This window comes from Amblyomma mixtum, chromosome 1, assembly GCF_055824585.1.
Source record: "Amblyomma mixtum isolate Tamu chromosome 1, ASM5582458v1, whole genome shotgun sequence".
In the NCBI taxonomy this organism is placed as follows: domain Eukaryota; kingdom Metazoa; phylum Arthropoda; class Arachnida; order Ixodida; family Ixodidae; genus Amblyomma; species Amblyomma mixtum.
In genome coordinates, this window is record NC_143012.1 from 233,317,274 (window position 1) to 233,336,581 (window position 19,308).

The window sequence follows — 19,308 nt, forward strand, 5'->3', positions numbered from 1 at the left end:
TAGAATCCCGCAATTGTCAGCCGAGCACCCAGAAGAGCTCTCCGTCTGCACTTCTTTAAATGAAAGTATTTTCGGAATGTCAGTTGCGTACCGAATGACTTTAACGCCCGCAACTTCCCAGCACTTGACTGCCACGTCAAAAATGGCTAGCAGTTTAGCATTTCTAAGTACGATGTATTGCGCGAAAGCACATCGTCACGTATCTCAAAACACTATTGAGGTGTCGACTGCCCAAAGAGTCAGTTATGCGCCAATCGTTTCATCAGATCAAACGGAGTCTAAACCTTGTGCTCGTTCTGAGAAAAGGAAAGGGGCACAACTGCCTCGATTTGTACTTTGACGCCTACTCACAGCGCGAGTGTGCGTCCACTGATCCAGTGACCCCGATACGCTTGCTGGTCAAAGTCTTCACACAGGCCCGTTAAGACCCGGGGAGTGTGGCTAGTGCTTTCGCACTAAAATGGCTTAGTCATTATTTTCAATGCCACTGAATGTACTGCTGTAAACGGGAGGAGCCCTCTGGCGTCAATTTCGGTTATGCTGAACAAAAACCAGAGACCATGGAGTGGGCGTCAGAAACTGACATTGCGAAGAAAAAGCTATGGAACAGTAGCTATAGGAAAAATGGCTTGAATACGACGTAGTGAACAAAACTTTTAAGCTGTGTGCTTTGTGTTGCATGACAGGCACAAAAGTTGTTTTTTTTTCTGTTGCTGTTATCATGGGACCTAAAGAGGCATGACAGAAACGCACGTAAAGTAAAAAAAAAAGAAACCGCTTATGACGTCTGCGAATGTAAGACCGAAAGGCATCGTACATCAGGAAATGCGCGACAGAAATCGCCAACACTCTGTAATATTGTTAGCCACAATTAGTAGCGGTCTCCCAGAAGTGAGGCCGAATGCTGCGCAGTCGTTTCATCAGTCGCAGGCACTGCAGTGCAAGCTGCTGCTGTGCTTTGCACGGTTCGCTGCTTTCCATTTGCCCATTTTTTTATCTCCCTGGTTAAAAGAAAGGAATGCACGTGGCACGCAGACCTACGACAGTTGGGTGTGCGGTAGCTGAGCATGCATTGCTTAAGTGCTGAAAATAATTCTACTTTCCATCGTCAATGCTTTTAATTACTATCTCCCCAAAATCAAGGCCTTGCTCTATGTTTTTGGGCTATCACACTACAGTTGAAAACTGTAATGACAAAAGCGATAATAAGTGAACAAACAAGACTAAATAACCCTTTGAGGCTGTTGAAACGCAAGCTACAGAAACTTTTGTTTTCAGAAGCTCGCGCTAACGCCTAAACCGTTCGTCGAACTTTCTCGCCCATCTGCAACTGACTTGCGTCCTTCAAGACGGAGGCGGCGAGCACGCTGACGCTGAAGAGCGTTCCGGTTAAATCATCCTGTAAACTTCCGCCCACTCGTTTCCCTCTTTAATTTTCTAATTTCACATCTCTTTTTAGTTTCTAACGTGAACAGAAACACGCAGCGTACGCCGAGTTCGATTATGTAGTAGAAAACGCTGTTTATATTCTGACCCGTCTAGGGCTTAATCCTTTTCGACGTCTTTCGAAAATGCGGATATTGTACAGCACACGGAGTGCGAAAGGTTCGCCCGGAGCATTCCGACATAACTCTCACATTCTTTTCTTAACAGCAGCTCCTGTTTACTTGACAACGCAGAGTAAAGAAGGTTAGGCGTAAATGATCCAAGCTTCCCTGCTGGTTGGCAGAAATGGAGCGTTCTACAAAGATATCTCATCAGCAACCTTGAGAGAGAAGGAGATCTCTAGTCCTCTGAAATGAGGGCTACAAGATCAGACAAAATTATGGCAGTATATTTTACCTCTACTTGAAGTGCAATACTAAGGGCGCTGTCTGGAGAAGAAACAGTCATTCATGTTCTACAAACTGTCGCGTACTGCAGCTTAAAAAGCGCTTAAAATAATCCGTTAGGTGAGCAGAAAAACAACATGCTCAGTACTGAGGAAGTGCTGCTAGCACGTTATGGGGAGACCGTGAGTACACAGGTGCGCATGCACGCAGCGGCTCTATGTAGACGAACTAATTCTCTCTAAGAATATGGGTTATCATATTTAAGAAATCTGCTCTGACCACTCAACTTGATGCAAATTAATGCAGCTCTTTTGCTTACACTTGAGAGCAAGCCTTCTTTCGAATTAGAATACCAACACATGACATGAAACGCCACTGTGAAGGCGCGCATATTTTGTTATGAACTGTCGAAATTTTCCTGCATTGTAACGTACCCTCATAGAGCAGAAAATCATGAAGACTATGAAATTTTTCACATCGCCCTCGCCAACAACCGTTTGATGCCATCCGGCAAAAGCAAAGAGAAAAGGTGCGTCTATAAGCCTTCACCATACTGGTTCGTGATACAGATCTAGTTTAAGAACACGGGAACTGCAAAACCCGTGCCGTTTCACACACCAGGAATAATGGCATCTGGGCAATTTATGATTTCGCATGGTTGTGTCACCAGATACATAGAGAAATACGCGAAAATGAAAAAATACAGGTATAAATCGGAGGTAGGCTTCATGTCGATGGCCTGTTGGTGTGTGTAACCATGAAAAATGACCTTTTAAAGCTCTATTCTACTAACATGTTTGTCCTTCTTTCTGGCGAGAGCACTTCCACCATCATGGTGGTTTTCCGCAATACCTTTGCCCTCAACCTCTTGTTTTTGTTTTCTTTGCGAGGGGGGTTACGGATAATATTTTTTTTATATTTGAAGGACAGGGGAAGCTTTTCAAGTCCATTGGTTGCGACTCTAAAAAAATGACAAGCACCATTAGAAAGAGTCCTTTAAATTATTGCAATAAAAAAGCAGACGCCACGCTTAACGAATGCCCAGAAAACTGCCAAAAATTCTAGAAAATTTATAGGATTGAAATCTGGGAGGCAGAACGAGAATGACCACAGTGGGGACAGAGAGAAATTGCCCACGCCTTCCTCTCTTTGGCACGTTTAGACGTCGTCCACAACTGCAAAATGAGAACCAAAAGATATTACGTAATCTTGCAAGATACTGCTGAACATCCGGTATTGTATTAGCTTTACGCTTGTTGGGAAAACATTATTAAAAACAATATCAATGAATTTAGGTTTGCAGCACACCGGAAGAATTCGCGGAATTCGGATGTTCGATGGGATGTTCGAGGGACCGCACTGTGAATCAGTAGTTCACCAGAAGTCTGATTCCTGCTAAATAACTGATGATTTAAGGAATCTCTGGGATAGGAAGAATTTTAACCCATAGTTGTATTCGGCCCTGTTGGGGTGCCCAGCACTGCCTGTGCTCTAGTACTTAGTTGTTAAGTTTATTTTTAGATGTGTGTAATGGCACACCATAAATGCCTGGTAAAAAGTTGTTCTGCACAGAATATCATTAATTTTATTAACTACCAATTTAACAAGACAATACCGCAATGGTGGAGTGCTCTAAAGCCGGATAAAGCGCTCATGGTTTTTCAACGCAACAGCACACGGCCAAAGAACAGAAGCAGGAAGAGAAGGACGAACACAGCGCTGTGTTCGTCCTTCTTCTCTTCCTTGCTTCTTTTCTTTGGCCGTGTGCCGTTACGCTGAAAAACTATGAGCTTAAATCAAGAATACCAACGAGCCCAAGAACTAACTCTACCGGATAAAGCGAAGCTGATATTTTTGCGCCCCCACCACTTCCGATCCCGCTCGGTCATAAGTTTTCTTCTGCTCTTTCTCATTTCGCCACCTCATATCAATTTTCCTTCAGCTCTTTCTTTTCTTATTTCTTCCTATCTACCTTTTTCGCATCATTTATTTCTTGCTTTCTTTTACTTCTTTCGTTTTTGTATTTATTTTTGTTTATTTATTGTTGTCATTCGATTTCCATAAAATGAGGAGGTTGAGCTAAAAGCCGCAAACAAGCGTCTTGTCAGCCCTCAACCACCATCAACATAGCAACAGCTTGAAGAAGTGGCACACAGTTACGTGATTAAAAGTAAAACATAGAATAAATCAAAATGCTAATGCAAAAGTCTCGGACCAAGCGCACCAAAAAAAAAAAAAGTCAAACATATCGCACGGGAATTTCATACTTTGAACTTTTAGGAACTCGGGAATAAAGATGACAAATACACAGTAATCTGCAACTTTTTAATAAGCACAAAAGTTCATAATTCCTCCCTATTACACTCTGCGCAGATTTGAGTGCAGACACTTTTACAGCAATTGATCTATTATTGCACCGCAGCAATAATAACTCAGCAATAAAACCTCAGCAGTCATGCAGGCATTGTGAAATCAGAGCTAGAAGAATTTTAAGTGAAAATACTGCAAGATATTTATAACGACGGCACAGGTACCATAGTGCTTCATAAAGTCAGCAGTAAATTAAAAATAAGGAATTGTGTCAGGCAGAGGGAGAAACAATTTCGCCAATGCTTTCACCGCCTGTTTACAAGAGGTGTTCCGAAGCCTATATTGGCACCAGTAGGGGATGAGAATTAATGGTGAATACCTAACTAATTTTGATACGCTGGTGGCATTGCCTTGCTGAGTCACTCCGGCGATGAACTGCATAACATGATCAATGAGTTAGACAAGCACAGCAGAGTTGTATGTCTTAAAAGTAACAAGGAAAAAAACCAAAGTAATGTTAAATAGTCTCCCAAGGAAATAGCAGTTCACAATTGGCAGCGAGGTTCTGGAATTAGTAAGGGAATACTTCTACCTAGGGCAGGTAGTGGCCGCTGATCTGGATCATGAGAGGGAAATAACTAGATGAATAAGAATGGGGTGGAGCGCATATGCAGGTTTACCAATATGCCTCACGAAAAAAGTATACAACAGCTGTATCTTACAGGTACTCATCTACAGAGCAAAAACGTGGAGGCTGACGAAAAGGTTCAGATTATGTTAAGGACAACGCAGAGAGCTATTTAAAGGAAATTGATAGGTGTAACGATAAGAGACGGGAAGCAGGCCGAGTGGGTGAGGGAAGAAATGCGGGTTAATGATATCCTATCCGAAATGAAGAGGAAGAAATGCGCTTGGGCAGGGCACGTAATCCGAAGGCAAGATAACCGCTGGTCATTAAGGGTAACTGAGTGTATTCCAAGAGAAGGCAAGGGTAGTAAGTGGCGGCATAAGGTTAGGTGGGCAGATAAGGTTACGCAGTTTGCGGGGATACGTTCGCTGCTGCTTGCAAAGGAGAGGGTTAATGGAGAGACATGGGGGAGGCCTTTGCCCTGCAGTTGGCGTAGTCAGGCTGCTGCTGATGATGATGAATTTATTATTGGGCAGTGAGATATTTTACTGGCGACACACAATTAAACGGGAGATTGTGAGATTGTGTGTCAATATCATCGTTATGCAGGGTGTTAGTAACCTTGACAGAGTACTTTTCAACATCTGTGACGCGTAATTGGTCCGCGACTAAGGTACATTCCAAAATCACGATCTTATGGTGCGGTGCGAGTAAAAATTTGCTCCACATTGACTAAATATTACTGAGTTGCAATTTTCTCTTGACGCTGAGGTGCTAAAAACATTTACAGAGTTCTCGAGTTATGTATTCGTTGAGTGGTACTGCAAGTTAATATTACTAGGCATATGTGTGCCCTTAATATGAAACACTACAGCTTTTGTTTTCGAAGTATTTCTTTTTTGAGAGTTATATGCAGCCTAGATGCTTAGTTCATAAAGAACTTCATTAGCTGTGTAAAAAAAAAAGAAAACAGGGAGCGAAGTGGACTACTGAAATATGCTGTTGTCATCGGCGTACATGCTGAAATTTGCGTATTCTTAGGTAAGTGTAATGTCGTCTATGCAGAGCTTGGACAGGATGGGACCCAGCATGCTATCTTGCTCTACATCAGAGCCATTTCTCGATCTTGAAATTATAAGCCGTTTATTAAGAAAAGCTGCCGGCGGAGCTCAAGTTAACACCGTAGTAACTGTAGAGAGAGGCTTCAAAAGCTATATTGTTCAATTTTGTAGGTAAAGAGTGGGATTATTACTATTATTGAGGAGTGCGTCGGCTTCAAACACATGACGACAGCACGGCCAATGTTTGGGGAACTGAAGCATCTACTGCTCACTCAGAAAACAAGCGCATCCTATACATTTTTTTTACTTTTTATACGTTTTACACCCTCGCTCTCAATATTAGAAACGTCGGAAAAGTACATCTACCATATTCGCGCTGCTTATGTGTCCATAGATCCCGGCATCTCACGAGGTCTGTAAGGGCTTGCTGACATAGAACACGGTCAAAGGGGAGATGGAAAAAGAGAGGAAAAGAAAGAGAAAAAATTGACCAAGAAACTTTTCAATTTGATGGGTGCACTCAGGATGCTGTCGGACTTCATCACCTTTTAAAGATTTCGTAGCAGCTCCAGCGTCCATTTGCAGCTCTTATGTGCCTTTAGAGTCCAATGTCCCTACACTTCCTTCGGAAGCTAACATGGTTTCTAGGTTCACTGGTGCGAACCTATAATATCAACCATTTTTCTTTTTGCCTGCTTTTCTTGCTCCATCAAGGTCGCGATGTGCTTCAATAGTTTTTTGTTCGTTACTTTTTATCTTTTTGGAGCTTCCTTCTCTCAAATGGTTTGAGGAAAAAATTCCTCGCACTATGACGCTGGGAAGAGTGCGTGCTCTGCTTCCGTCAGCGACTGACGCAGCTAGTACGGCATAAAGACAAATACCAGGGCTCTCTCTTTTCCATTTCAGTACCATTGCCTCCAATCGTCAGCAGCGTTGCATTGTCAAAGGACTAGAATTTAAGAAAAATTCCATGGTGTAAGAAAGTCGAACACTTAGCAGTAGATGGAGACGTCGTAATTTGATCGCACAACATGCGCCGTCGCTCAGGAACAGCTAACTGTTAAATTCCTTGCTTCCGTTGGAACCCAAAACACCCTAATGTACGTGTTTTCGAGTTTTCGCTATGTTTATATTTGCCTCTTTTCTTGGGGACTCTGATAAAACGTCGATCGGACGAAATGGCCTTGTCAAAATGGCGTGAAATTCAGGTTGTTGCCGTTGTATTTTTCAGAAGGCTCTTCGATGTCGTGGGCTGAAAGAAGGGAAGAAACTCTTAGTCGCATTTTAAAACTACGTTCCGCGTTTTCCACCAACTCATAGGGTTTGAGTGGGCTAGCATGTGCTTTCTCTTTCATTCTCCGTATTTTGGAAAGAAAACGTTTGTACACTTTATTAGTACCAGTTCTCATATCTTTAAGGTTTATGCGTTTTTGAACCACTGGGCCTTGTTTTGCACAGTTGTTTTTTGATAATTTGGTGACCTTTGATTTCGCTAAGTCTAAAAAACAAACGATGCGATAGGCTGTAAGTAAAAAAAATGGCGATGAAAGATGCAGCAGTCAGTTTCTCGGTATATTATAAGAAAGAGCCGCCATCGTTTGCGAGTTCCTTTAAGAGCAGTTAATTCATTTTGGAAATGCCGGAAAGATGCAGTTTCGTATTATGCTTGGCTGGTGTTCTGCCAAAAACGTGCATTCGGCCTCGTAATTACACTTGGGCCATGGTGTCTTTCACTCTGAGCAAAATGAATTGTTTCACTAGTTAATATGTTACCTCTTTATGAAATTTTAAGAGAGTGAATATGTAATATTTGTTGCATTTAGAATTTAGCAAAGTGTTTTTTTGAGGTTCTCATTGAAGCAAGTTGCATTGTTACGACTCAGTTTTTGTTTTCTGTAAAATATTAGCCGAGGCAAATGCCAAGTGCCCACTCCCCATGATTCCTGCATCGCCCCATAGTTAATGAAAAATCGCAGCACCTCTTATTCCACCTAGGTGATTTTGAGAAATTTTATGAGGTGCGAAAAGAGAAACGGTGACGAGCTACTCTATGATCGCAAAAACTGAAACGAAGAGGAACCCGAGAAGTGACGAGCAGTTTCCAGTCTTGCATTCCTTCTTAAAAACGGCGCACAACACTAGAGATACCAAACCTGTGCGACGTTGGCTGACACTCAGTCTTAACATTCTTTCAGGAGTAATCCGGCAAAAGGCGTCAGTTGCTTCCTGCCCCTGCTGTTCTTTTATCTTGCAAATCTTAAGCGCTTTTTTGTTGGCCATCTGTTAAATTTCCCTCCCCAGAAAATGAGGTCAAAAGAAGACATACATACTTGCGACATGGTTTTTTTTTCTTCTGTCGTGCAGTTCCTAATTTTTTCATTGCTGCTGCTATTTTAAAGCACGGGTCACTAATAAGCGTTAACAATGTTCTTTTATTAATTCGCTGATTTTGTGAACACGTCGGTGCTTTTTACTTCCCGGAGCTCATCAAACAAACTTTTTCCTCATTGAGGAAGACCACCTTAAGCACTCCTGCAAGCAGTGATATATGAGATAAAATTTTGCAGCGTTAGTTATTCTGGCTATGTTTATCATGATCCCTAAATTTCGAGCCATGCTATCGTACATTCATTTCTTTGTACGCCCCCTTTCGTAAATGCTTGCATGCCCGTAGAAGATGAACGTGCAAGGCATCGTAGAAAACGTGAAGGAGGGCTCCGGAATTGAGATTTCCGTCCACACACGGCCAGTCAATTGAAGAAACAGGAATACGTTATGAATTCTTGGCATTACTCCTAAAGAATTTCATTGTTTGGACTGACTGAGCAGTTCGTAAATGGAGTTTTTATTCTTTACTCGGAAATAAATTAAAAGGACACTGCAGAACTGGAAAGAGAGACGAAAAACACAAGTTGAGATCTGGCAAACAACAGAGGCCAAATGCAAAAAGAAATAGGAGAAAGAAGGGCCCAACTCAATTATTGAAATAAATCGCGGTTTCAAGCTTTGTTTGCGTGTATTTTTTATACTTGCGGGACGCTTAATATACCGGTTTATGTGTATTGTGTGCCAAGGAAAGGAGCATGGCGCAGGCTTCATGCTTCAACGACTCTCATTTGCCCTGCTCTTAAACATATTAAACGCGGCGCGTACTCGTCCTCAGCACTTACAGAATGCTGTGTCCACAGCTTGCAAGACCAGCTATTCTATCCTAGCAGTGTTCTGGTATCACGATTTCAACCCCAGGTTCGCCACTTGATGTTATTGAGCACCGGTTGCCTGATGCGTTCCCCTGAACAAACACAAATGCTTGAAGCTCTCAGAGCACCACCTGGATTCTAGAGCTTTTTACATGGCGCAGTTTATTTACGTTTCTTGTGTTAAAAATGAATTTAACCAAAGTGACGTTTTGCCTCGCTCGGCGTTAATGCCTTTGGTGCAGGCGGTAAGGCAGCTAACGAAAGCATACAAAAGTATTTCAGGAGATGCTACCATAGCCTCCAAGTGTGTAGAACACTTATAGTCCACCTCGTAGCTGTTACGTTTGATCTAATTTGAAGACGCCTGGAGAGAGAGTCAGCTTGCCGCTAGTTAAGAAAGCTCTCCCGGCTGGCAGCGAGCTCTACTGAGCTAAACTATAACGTCCCTGCGGACTAACGCAAACACAGCGCAACTTCATTATTTTAGGAGGCTTCGTGTTACTGAGCCCGTAAGCAAGCACGCACGCACCACGCTGTACAAACATGCATGGAAACACTCTAACCATTAGGGCTTCGTACTTATGAGAGGTAGAACGTTTAAAGCTGCATGCAGGTCATCACCGCCAATGGAAGGTGCTTTAGAATTGTAAAACTAATTTTTCAAGTGGCAATAACTGCCGCAATTTATGAAACATTCCTCTGCATGGTTGCGCTTTTTTAACAGAGAAATGTAATTTTTTTAGTGCGTTAGGCTACTTTTCTCTACCAGTAACTTGGTATACCTTACGAGTGTTGGCACCACTCATGGTCACGCTTTGGTGTTGAGAAGACATTAATATGTCACCTGGGGGCACCAGCGTGCCCTACGACTATTTCGATTCACTGGCTGAAAAATCGCACGCCCTAGGAAATCACTTTTCTACGTGATATTAGAAACAATTAATTTTTACACTGATTTCCTTGAATCTGAGGATTCGTTTAGAGGCATATAGCTTTAGACTCTACAGGGTTTCCAGCATCACTGTTTCAAGGCGGCCTCTGACAAAGATGTGCCGTAAGCAGCCAAGATTGATAGGCTGTGGGCACGCCAAAAAAAAAACGTTTCAATGCAATCAGCCAAGACAATGACACGAAATATCTCCTTTGAATGGACGTGCCTGCTCTAACCGATAAAATCACTAACTGATGAATGGGCTTCGAAGCACTGCTGAAAGAAATGGCTTTGGTGAACACACTCACCGCAATTTTTTATGCTGCCTGCTGTAAGTGTGGTGTCAGGCCACCTAAGTGCTACTGCCATGAGTCAAACTCGTGACTCTTGAAATTTCGCTTCATGTGTGGAAGGTGCGATGGACCGCTTCATCTCACTTGCCACAAGTAAGACAACTCACTCATTTTCTTTAATTCCTGGTATGAAAACAAACGAAGTGCCAAAACAAACGAGATAAAATAAATAAAGCTCGGATAAAGTTTCATTAGAGGTTCCAATTGCCACTGTCAGCTCACTAAGCTCGCATGACAACCAGTATGGAGTTCGCGTCGCTACTTCCCGACGCCATGTACGCGTAAGCACAAACGTTGCGAGCCATCACTAGGAAGAAATACAGTGTTTTTGTATTTAACACAAGTCTAAATATAAGTAATTTGTCTTAAAAAGTTTTTTTTTCACCTCTACTTCCTCCCTCCTCATACAGCGCCAACCGGGTGTCCACCCTCAATTCGGCAGGAGCACTGTTTTGCGAGTTCCATAACAAAAAAAAAGTGACAGTAGAGTGATTGTAATAAAGTTCAAAAGAGTTGAGAATTGGGCGAGTTGGTACAAATTCATACTGCTGTGGCACCACAAGGACAGGGACAGAGACAGAGTGGCAACACTTGTGTTGTTGTCACTCTGTCTCTGTCCCTGTCCTTGTGGTCCCACAGCAGGATGATTGTAATACACTCCCTCAAGTGGTTCCTGTACTCGAACACCGATCAGTTTGGCACCCTTCTACCAAACTGCTGAAAAAATATGGCCGCCAGGTATATTTCGAGATAATTTTGGGTCATCCAATCATTCCGCTCTTCTACTATATCTTGCTGTTCTTGTGGTGAAGCGGAATATCGTTCTCTAACGACATGGAGCATGGCTTGCCTCCTTGTTACCGGTTGGCCTAATATTTTATATCACTCTGTTGCTTTATTTTTAAATGTAAGTGGATCCTCTGTATCAGCCATACGATTGCACCTGCACATGAATGGGTCCAACACCTCAGAGCTTGAAGTGAGATTATTATTTGACAAAAGTTTGAGCACTATCTCAACTTTTCGTTTCACTGGGTTAACTTTTTTGTGTGAATTTTTTCCTTCATGCTTGTTAAAAAGGTATCTTTGGCTCTAAACGGTGATCTGTGCGCTTCATCATTAGTTCTGCTTGTGTAACCTTTAATATTTGTACCATAATTTTGTTGAGAACTCCCTTTCAGTTGTAGGGAAGCCCCAAGCAAGTGTAGTAAGTCAGTGTTCTAATAGATAATTTAAGAAGTTGATATCATGGGTACCACTTGTGCGCAGTTGTCTATACAACCTCATAAATGCTGTGAATGCCTCCGCAGTACATATGTGTGACGCCTGTGTCACATATAAGTAACCGGGCCCTTAACGACCCTATGTGGAGCAGTTGTTCTCCCCATCATCCACGAGAGATATACTCGATTTCAATCGACAAGCGCCGCCAGAACACCGCTACCAAGCGGCTAAAGGTGGACGACCATCTGGGGACGGGCTTCCACGCCGGTCGGAGAGTAGGGAGCTTGTCAAAGCAAAATATTCACAAAATAACTATGATGTGCATAGGAAAGAGATGCTGCAGAGCGATCACCAATGAAACTTAAGAACACTCGCAGAAAGTCTGACTTGAAAAAAATTGCAGCACGGATAACAAAAAAAAATCTTACGACAAGTACCGTAGCACAACAAACAAACAACAGAGGAAAGTATTCACCGAAAACTGCAACAATTCGAAGACCCGAGGCAGTTGGATGGGCCTTCCTGACGACCGTCGCTTCCAGAGTGGCCCACGTTCCCCCCCTCACCCCCCCCCCCCTTGCCTGGTGAGGTGACTGACAATGGTAATGACCCGAAAGTCGCGCTGTGTTCGTCTCCTGAAAACACCAAAGTGGTTGCTCTATGACACGGCCCATCTAGCGGCACTAAGCGATATTTTTTTTCTAGGCAGACAGCATGTTCGCTATTCAGGCCCATTCCGTGACACACAAAAGCGCAGCCCTTCGCCGTGTACAGTCTTAATCTCTTAACAGCGCGCGACTTTGTATTGGTTCGAAGAGGGAAAATTCAAAAAATTTGCGAATCATTTCTTTTATTTCGGCTCTTTGAAGTCGGGCATGTATAAGAACTTGTGAACGTCAATTATATTCTCAATGAGAGACCGAACTTTACGTTCTTTGTTTATCATTTTTTGTAAGAAAATAATTTCCCCTTATCACTATGACATTCCACATGAAACCTCCGATTCCTTTTTGTTTCAGTCTTCCTTCTTACTGTCAGAGTGCTTTGCGTCTTCTATTGTGCTTTCAGTTTTGGTCTCTTTTGATCATTTGTAATATATTTCGACTAAGATAATTTCCCGGCTGCAGTGAGTTCCTTTGCTTTGCGAAAGATAGAAACAGACGACAAGAAAACATGGCCAATGCAGCGCCATAGGCGACTAGACATTTTTCCTTCTTTAGAGACGCTGCCAAAGTGGAAATAACCCCAATTCATAAAAACTCTTCTAGCGATCTATACTTTCTCCAGAAGACATCCAGCGCTTAAAACCCTGTTCTGCACCGTGGTTTCGTTTTCGCGATATGTATGAATTTAAATTTTTTTTAGAAGAGGTGGGCACCAGAAGCCCACTACATGCTCTAGATCCTTGTCAACTGTCACACGCATAGGCATGCGACACAGGCTCAAAGCGCATAAGATGGTGAGGTTCCGTTTTCAAGAGGCTGCGGCTGACAGAAATGGCCCACCTGTTCACATGGGTGAGTTTCGCTAACATTATGACAAGAATTCTGGGAACACCGGGAACGCGCAAAAATTAACCTGTGTTGCTTGCTCAGAGGCGACATGGCTGTGGTCAAGGAGCCGTTTTTAATTAAGCGGGCGCTAGCGAAGGACCCTTATCAAAGGGTAATTTTAACTGGCGATGGTTACTAGCTCGCGCAGCAGGCAGAATCACGGTTACATGGTAGAGAACTTTCTGTCGTAAGGTAGGATCTCACAAAGCAGAGTGGGTTGCGTTTCTGGATTCTCATCCATCCCGCTTCCTGAGCGGAGGTCAAATTTCATATCAGAGGCTATTTACTATATAAAGCGTGAACCGGTATTCCGAGTTCCAAGTGATACACAGGGCGGAGGGCCTTTTGCATTGATTTGCGATATTGCCTGACAGCCCTAACGAGATTCTTATGGTCTCAGAGCTGCCACCGGTGACCGTGGTGGAGTTGGTGAAACACTTTTATTTGAAGGCCTAAAGAAAACAAAATTATGCGGCAGCATTGTGGGCGGCCTTCAGGCTGCCGATTGTGGCGTCCAGGCAGTGCCTAATTCCGACGTCCTCTGCCCAGGTCACCAGCCGAAGTTGGAGATTGGGCTCGGTGCTGGACAAAGCAGCCTCCCACTGCTGCGGACTGTTTAGGTGCCAAGAGGCAGGGCGCAAGTGTGCGGGGCAGGAGAATAGGATATGGGCGTAGTCGGCTCTTGGGCTGTCACATAAGAGACAGGCTGGCGAGTAAGTGCCTTTGCGGCGCGAGGATTCCCAAATATAATTAATCAAAAGTGCCTCAGAAAACAGTGATCTTGCTTACAGGTGCAGAGATAATGGACGCTTCCATTGTGCGAACTTCAGCTCGCAAAAGGATAATCCTTGTGTCATTCACATGAAACCAGGCTAGGAGAAAAAAGTTCGATTGAGAACAGCGCTGCTGGTACCACGGACGAAGTTTTGTAAAAGTGTATCAATCTGGAAAGATTAGTCACTCGTAGAAGTTGTTGGAAGCTTTAAGCGATGAAAAATGCGGGTAACAAGGCGGCAACTCGGGAGATTACACGCAACCATCTGGTTAAATACGTATGTTTCCACTGAAATTATGCACTTTCATTCGTCACATAATTGTCCAGGTGCTCTCGCTCTCACAATAGACACCTAATTATTAACTTTTCTCTTAACCTTGCACACGGCTCTCAAGAATTCACACATCTGTCAGTAAAACATGCCTTCTGAAAGCTTGCTAATCAATGAAATCTTCGCACAAACCGGACTCATTCATTCGGAGAAAAATATAAAGGAAGTGGGAGCGAAGTTAGAACACTTTGAATAGAGCTCTACAAACCATTAAAAATCTAGAAATGTCTGAGCAACATCGCGACCGCAAGCGGAGAATTTTAACAGAGCAGCTCCCCTCCAATCCTCATTTCCTAAATCTTCGTTTCCTACTCAGTCATCGAGGCTAGCATTGCCTCCGCACATTGTTGGGTATGATATAGGCTTGCTGCAACCAAAGACACTGCTTACTGTACCAAAAGAATTCCTTAAATTCACGGAGGGCACTCCGCTTTTAAGGGAGTTGGCGAGCCATGCTATTGCCCGACGAGCAACACACTACAAGCATAAGACGAAAAGCATTTTATTCTTTTACGAGTCAAACTTACAATAAGCTGATGTAGCGGCTTTTCTATTCATACAAGGTGTTGCGCACCGAGCACAAGACTACGATAGCCTGAAGGCTACTTCGTCAAAGTACATACAACAGAGGCACCCCCGGGTCAGTTTTGATAACATTATGTGACGGTTAGCTACGCGCAGAACAATAAATAAAACTGCTAACCGACGCGGCTACTCCAGCAAACACGTACTACAGCACCAAACACAACGCGGTGACTCTGTCGACAAAACATCAATATAGCACACTCAGATAAGATTACAAGGCGCTATGCTATCTTAACGGAGCGCTAGAGAAGAGTCTACAGTCTTCGTAGCTATGCCAATGCAAGTTACTGGTTTTACGCAGGAAGTAGACCGTGGCGGCAAAGCCTGATAGGCCGCCCCTGACCAACCAAACATGATCCTAGGACGCTTCGGCGGCTGATCCTGGTCGCGCACCCCACAATGTGCATTAGCAGTCCTCCCGCGCTAACCTGCATCCGGTGCGCCGCTCATTCGGCCTTTACCCAGCCGTTATCTCTTCTATTCTTAATAATAAATTTTCACTTCGCAGCTGTCTCACGAATTCTGAGTGCACTTTATATGCTCATCACACCACTCTGTTGTCATCTAAGAAGGATTTCGTTTCATTAACATTCTTAATCAAGATTTTAATAACGTAACGTTTGTGCGTGGTGTAGCAATAAGAAGCTTAAGATTCGCCACCTAAAATCAACATTTATGATATTTAGCTCTAAGGATGTAATTTGATATGACATTTTTTCCCGTATAATGACTACAATCATATCCATCCAACTGATCACTGTGTGCTTCTTAGCATAGTTCTAGATTCTTGTCTAAAACTCGACCGGCATATACCGGCATTACAGAAAGACTTCATTCGGAATTAGAGTATCAGTAAAAGCTCGTCGTTTCTTTAACTTTCTTATTTTAGTCACTCTCTATTATGCATTCATTCATAGCCATATAAATTATTGCATAACTTCGTGGCCGCCGACATACCGGTCCCCTTTTTCGTCTATTCAGCTTATTCAGAATCAAGCTGTCAGTACTCTTACGCTGAATAACCGCCATTGCCTACATCCCTTTGTATAACGATCTCATCATACTCAATATTAACAATCTCATTAAATTCAAGGTTGGTGTATTTTGCTATCGGGTAGTTGGTGATCATAATCTTCAGCAACGTATACTTAAAAAAGACACCATAGACCGAGATATTGCGCGCTTTTCAGATCGGAATAATTTTTTTTCTTCCGAAAGTTCTCACCAACATCGCAATTCATACAGTTGGATTTTCATTCATTAAACTTTTGATTTCACTGTCCTATGATATTAACACAGCTCCATCTTTATTGACATCTAAACGGCAACTGAATAAGCTTATTTCTAACTGCTTGTCTGCGAAGTTCTTGGTGTTTTTGTTTTTTGCCTGTGCTGTGTTTCCCCTATCACTGGTGTCACTGGTTTTAAGTTTAAATATGTATTTTAATCTCTTATGTCATATTATTTACCCGGTATGCTTTAGCTCATTGCTATTCACGGATGCTGTGCTAATAATTGTTATTGTTTATCCATTTATTCTGAGAGGTACCAATACAGCATATCATTCTAGGACCTCTTTCTGTTCGATCAATCAGTGTATACACAACACCAAGGCGCCGCGAGAAGCAATGAAGAGATAGAAGAGGCAGAAAAAGGAACCACAACGGTTTTAAGCAGACATATGTCAGGTGTGCAACCTTGCACGCTTAAAAGTGCAAGAAAGTCTCAAGAGACGGGAAGGAGAGTGCAGACCACTTAATAACAGCACAACAGCAAATTAGGAAACCCGCGACTTAAGAACATTACATTACATGGCATTACATGAGTACACTAGCTTTCTGATTGGGATTTGCCTGCTTGAGAGTACGCTGCACAATTCTTTCACAAGCCGTAGTACCTGTAGGTGCGCTTATGCCCATAAATCTACCAGTGGGACAAAAGAAGAATGCATCTACATTGTTTAGTGTCCTGAAAAGGACAAAAAGCAAAAGCGAAACTTCTCTCTGCTGCGTTTCGTCAGACATCCGAAGTCAACAAGGAAAGCGTGGGGCGGTAGAGTCGAAGCAGAAGGCGTAAAGCCAGCGTCTTTGCGCCCCCGGCTGAATGCGCGATTTCACGCTCAAGCGACCAACGTTGCATCTGCAGATTGGTCGATATTCGTCGCATATGCAGGGTCTTTTGTCATGGCCCGTTTCAATCTTGCCGACGTCAAGTGTCTGCCTCATGCTAGCGCGTGAACCATGGAATAGCTATTTGTATTGAGCTCCCCTTATGGCCGCTAGAGAAGGCTTCGCTTTGTTGTTACCGAGTTCTTTTCAATTAAGGTGAAGTGTTCCTGCTGAAAAGAATAGATTTTAGTCCAAAATATCAAAAGCTTAAATTCCTTGCTGCAAAGCCTGCAGTCACATGAATTAGTTCCAGGTGCTGCTAGCACAAGGCGGAAAACATGGTGCCCCTTACAGAGCAGACACCGATGCTCAAGAAACATCCTGCTTTGTGCAAGTTAATTTTTGCTTGTTGATCTTGTAGAAGGAAAAATTAAAGAGACGCATGAATGACACTGCACTTTTTCAATACTACCACTGAATACTGAGTAGTCAGCGCTTCTATCAGTGCAGATGCGCCCAGCCGTTCTTCCTTGCCTTTCAGTGCTGTATAGCTGAGATCCAAACTCCTGCCCTAATGAATAGCTCCTGACATAATATCGAGGCAAAAACAATCCCTCTGACTTTTCTGGGCATTATATATTTCGCAAAACGTACATATTAGTGCTCTCATTCCGTTTAACATATTAGCCAGCACTGCTGCTCCTTAAGCTACTCTTCGTCAACCACGTCGCAGACAGAGAAAATAACCGAAACAAAAGGGGGCGGGGTGATCAGTACAAAGAAAATTAGACTTCTTCTTTCCCCTTCCAGAAAAAGTATTAATACAGCAAAGGGATTTACAAACATATTAGTGTTCGTAAATGGATGAAATAGAATTGCCTGCTTACTTAGACTAGGTGTACCCGCTGCTAATAGCCTCACTATCAGATCTGTCTCTTTGCTTACGACAACAGGTTATAAACAATGAACCTTTTGTTGTGAAACAGGATATAGCGCGGTGGCCGTGTGGCTGATATTGCGCTGTAAGATTCATGATGCAACCACCTAGCTATGCCGCCAGGACAACTTATCATATATTTATCGCCTACGTTACCTTAACCATTCAATGCAGTGAGCAAAGTAATCCCCAACTGGTTACTCGTTTAGTTGGCTTCAAGATTCGTGCATACAAATGCGGAAACATGGATTGTATACTGGCGCTATGCGCCCCGCTCTCCCCGGCATGTGACAGGCATTCTTACATACGACACCCGCACTTCGTCGGTGCTAAAAACTTAAAAAACTAAAAACTTGTGGTCACCAGGAAAAACTTACCCTTTTCGGAACATAGCCTTGTAACTACATCGTCAACTAGACTTATGCTCTCAATATACTCCGCTGAAGTGGTGAGAATGCAACACTACGTGACCGCCTCTTTGGACATTGTTGGTTATTTACGCGGTGACACTTAAGTCCTTTCGTACCTTTTTCGCGGTTTGTATGCTCAAATAACTACGTCTATCCTTACCGGGGATAGTGATATATGCCTCTCATTGTGGAGGCAATGAAGGTGCTTCCAGCGGAAAAGCTATCAACGGGGACACATCCCAACACCATCACAAAATTATCAGTTGCATCACGCGTTATCCCGTGTTGCCACGTAGATCGGTCTTTCTGAATACTAAGCCTCCTTCAGGAGGGCGCGAGAATAGGGGTGGGTTCTGCACTAACTCCTACCGTCAACACTCTCTGGGAATTCTTAGCGTAGACACCTTCTTTGTCCTCTCGATTCTACACTCCTGCCAAGAAAGTAAACGCTGAATAATATTCTTGGGTTTTGCTCAAGGATTAAGGCAGCGACCCCTCATAACATGTGCAGCCCGGACTATCCGTCAGGCCTCACACACGACTTGAACATGTAAAGGCAGGATTTTGTGCCCCGCCAAAATAACCGAGAGCAATGAACCTTCACCTTTACTTTACCTGTTGCCACAAGGCTTATAGGGCAGCTAGAAATGAAAGTTTAACTCAACACTTCACTCAAAGTTAACTGGGGGCGGCGAGAGAGATATCTCGGCTAAAATGAAGTGAAATCCGTTCCCAACTTTCTTTCGTGGTTTCTTTCTTTGCGCTTTTCTTTCTACCTGACAAGAGTCAAAATGCCTATGGAATTGATAAAATGCAAATCGCATAGATCAACTCGTTCGTCCAAGAGAGCACTTGCTTATATTTGTACGGAACCTCAAGCCGAACACGAAGGGCAGGGTAAAACCAGCTGAATGTCAAAACGACACTAAGACACTTTGGTGAACCCACACGTTTCATAGCAGAATCTGTAAACATCAGGCGAACTGTGGAGCTTCTTCACTGCGCGACTTGAACCAGATCTGCAAGGCACCTGAAGAAGTTATTTCGGATGCTTGTAATCGATCTGTGCC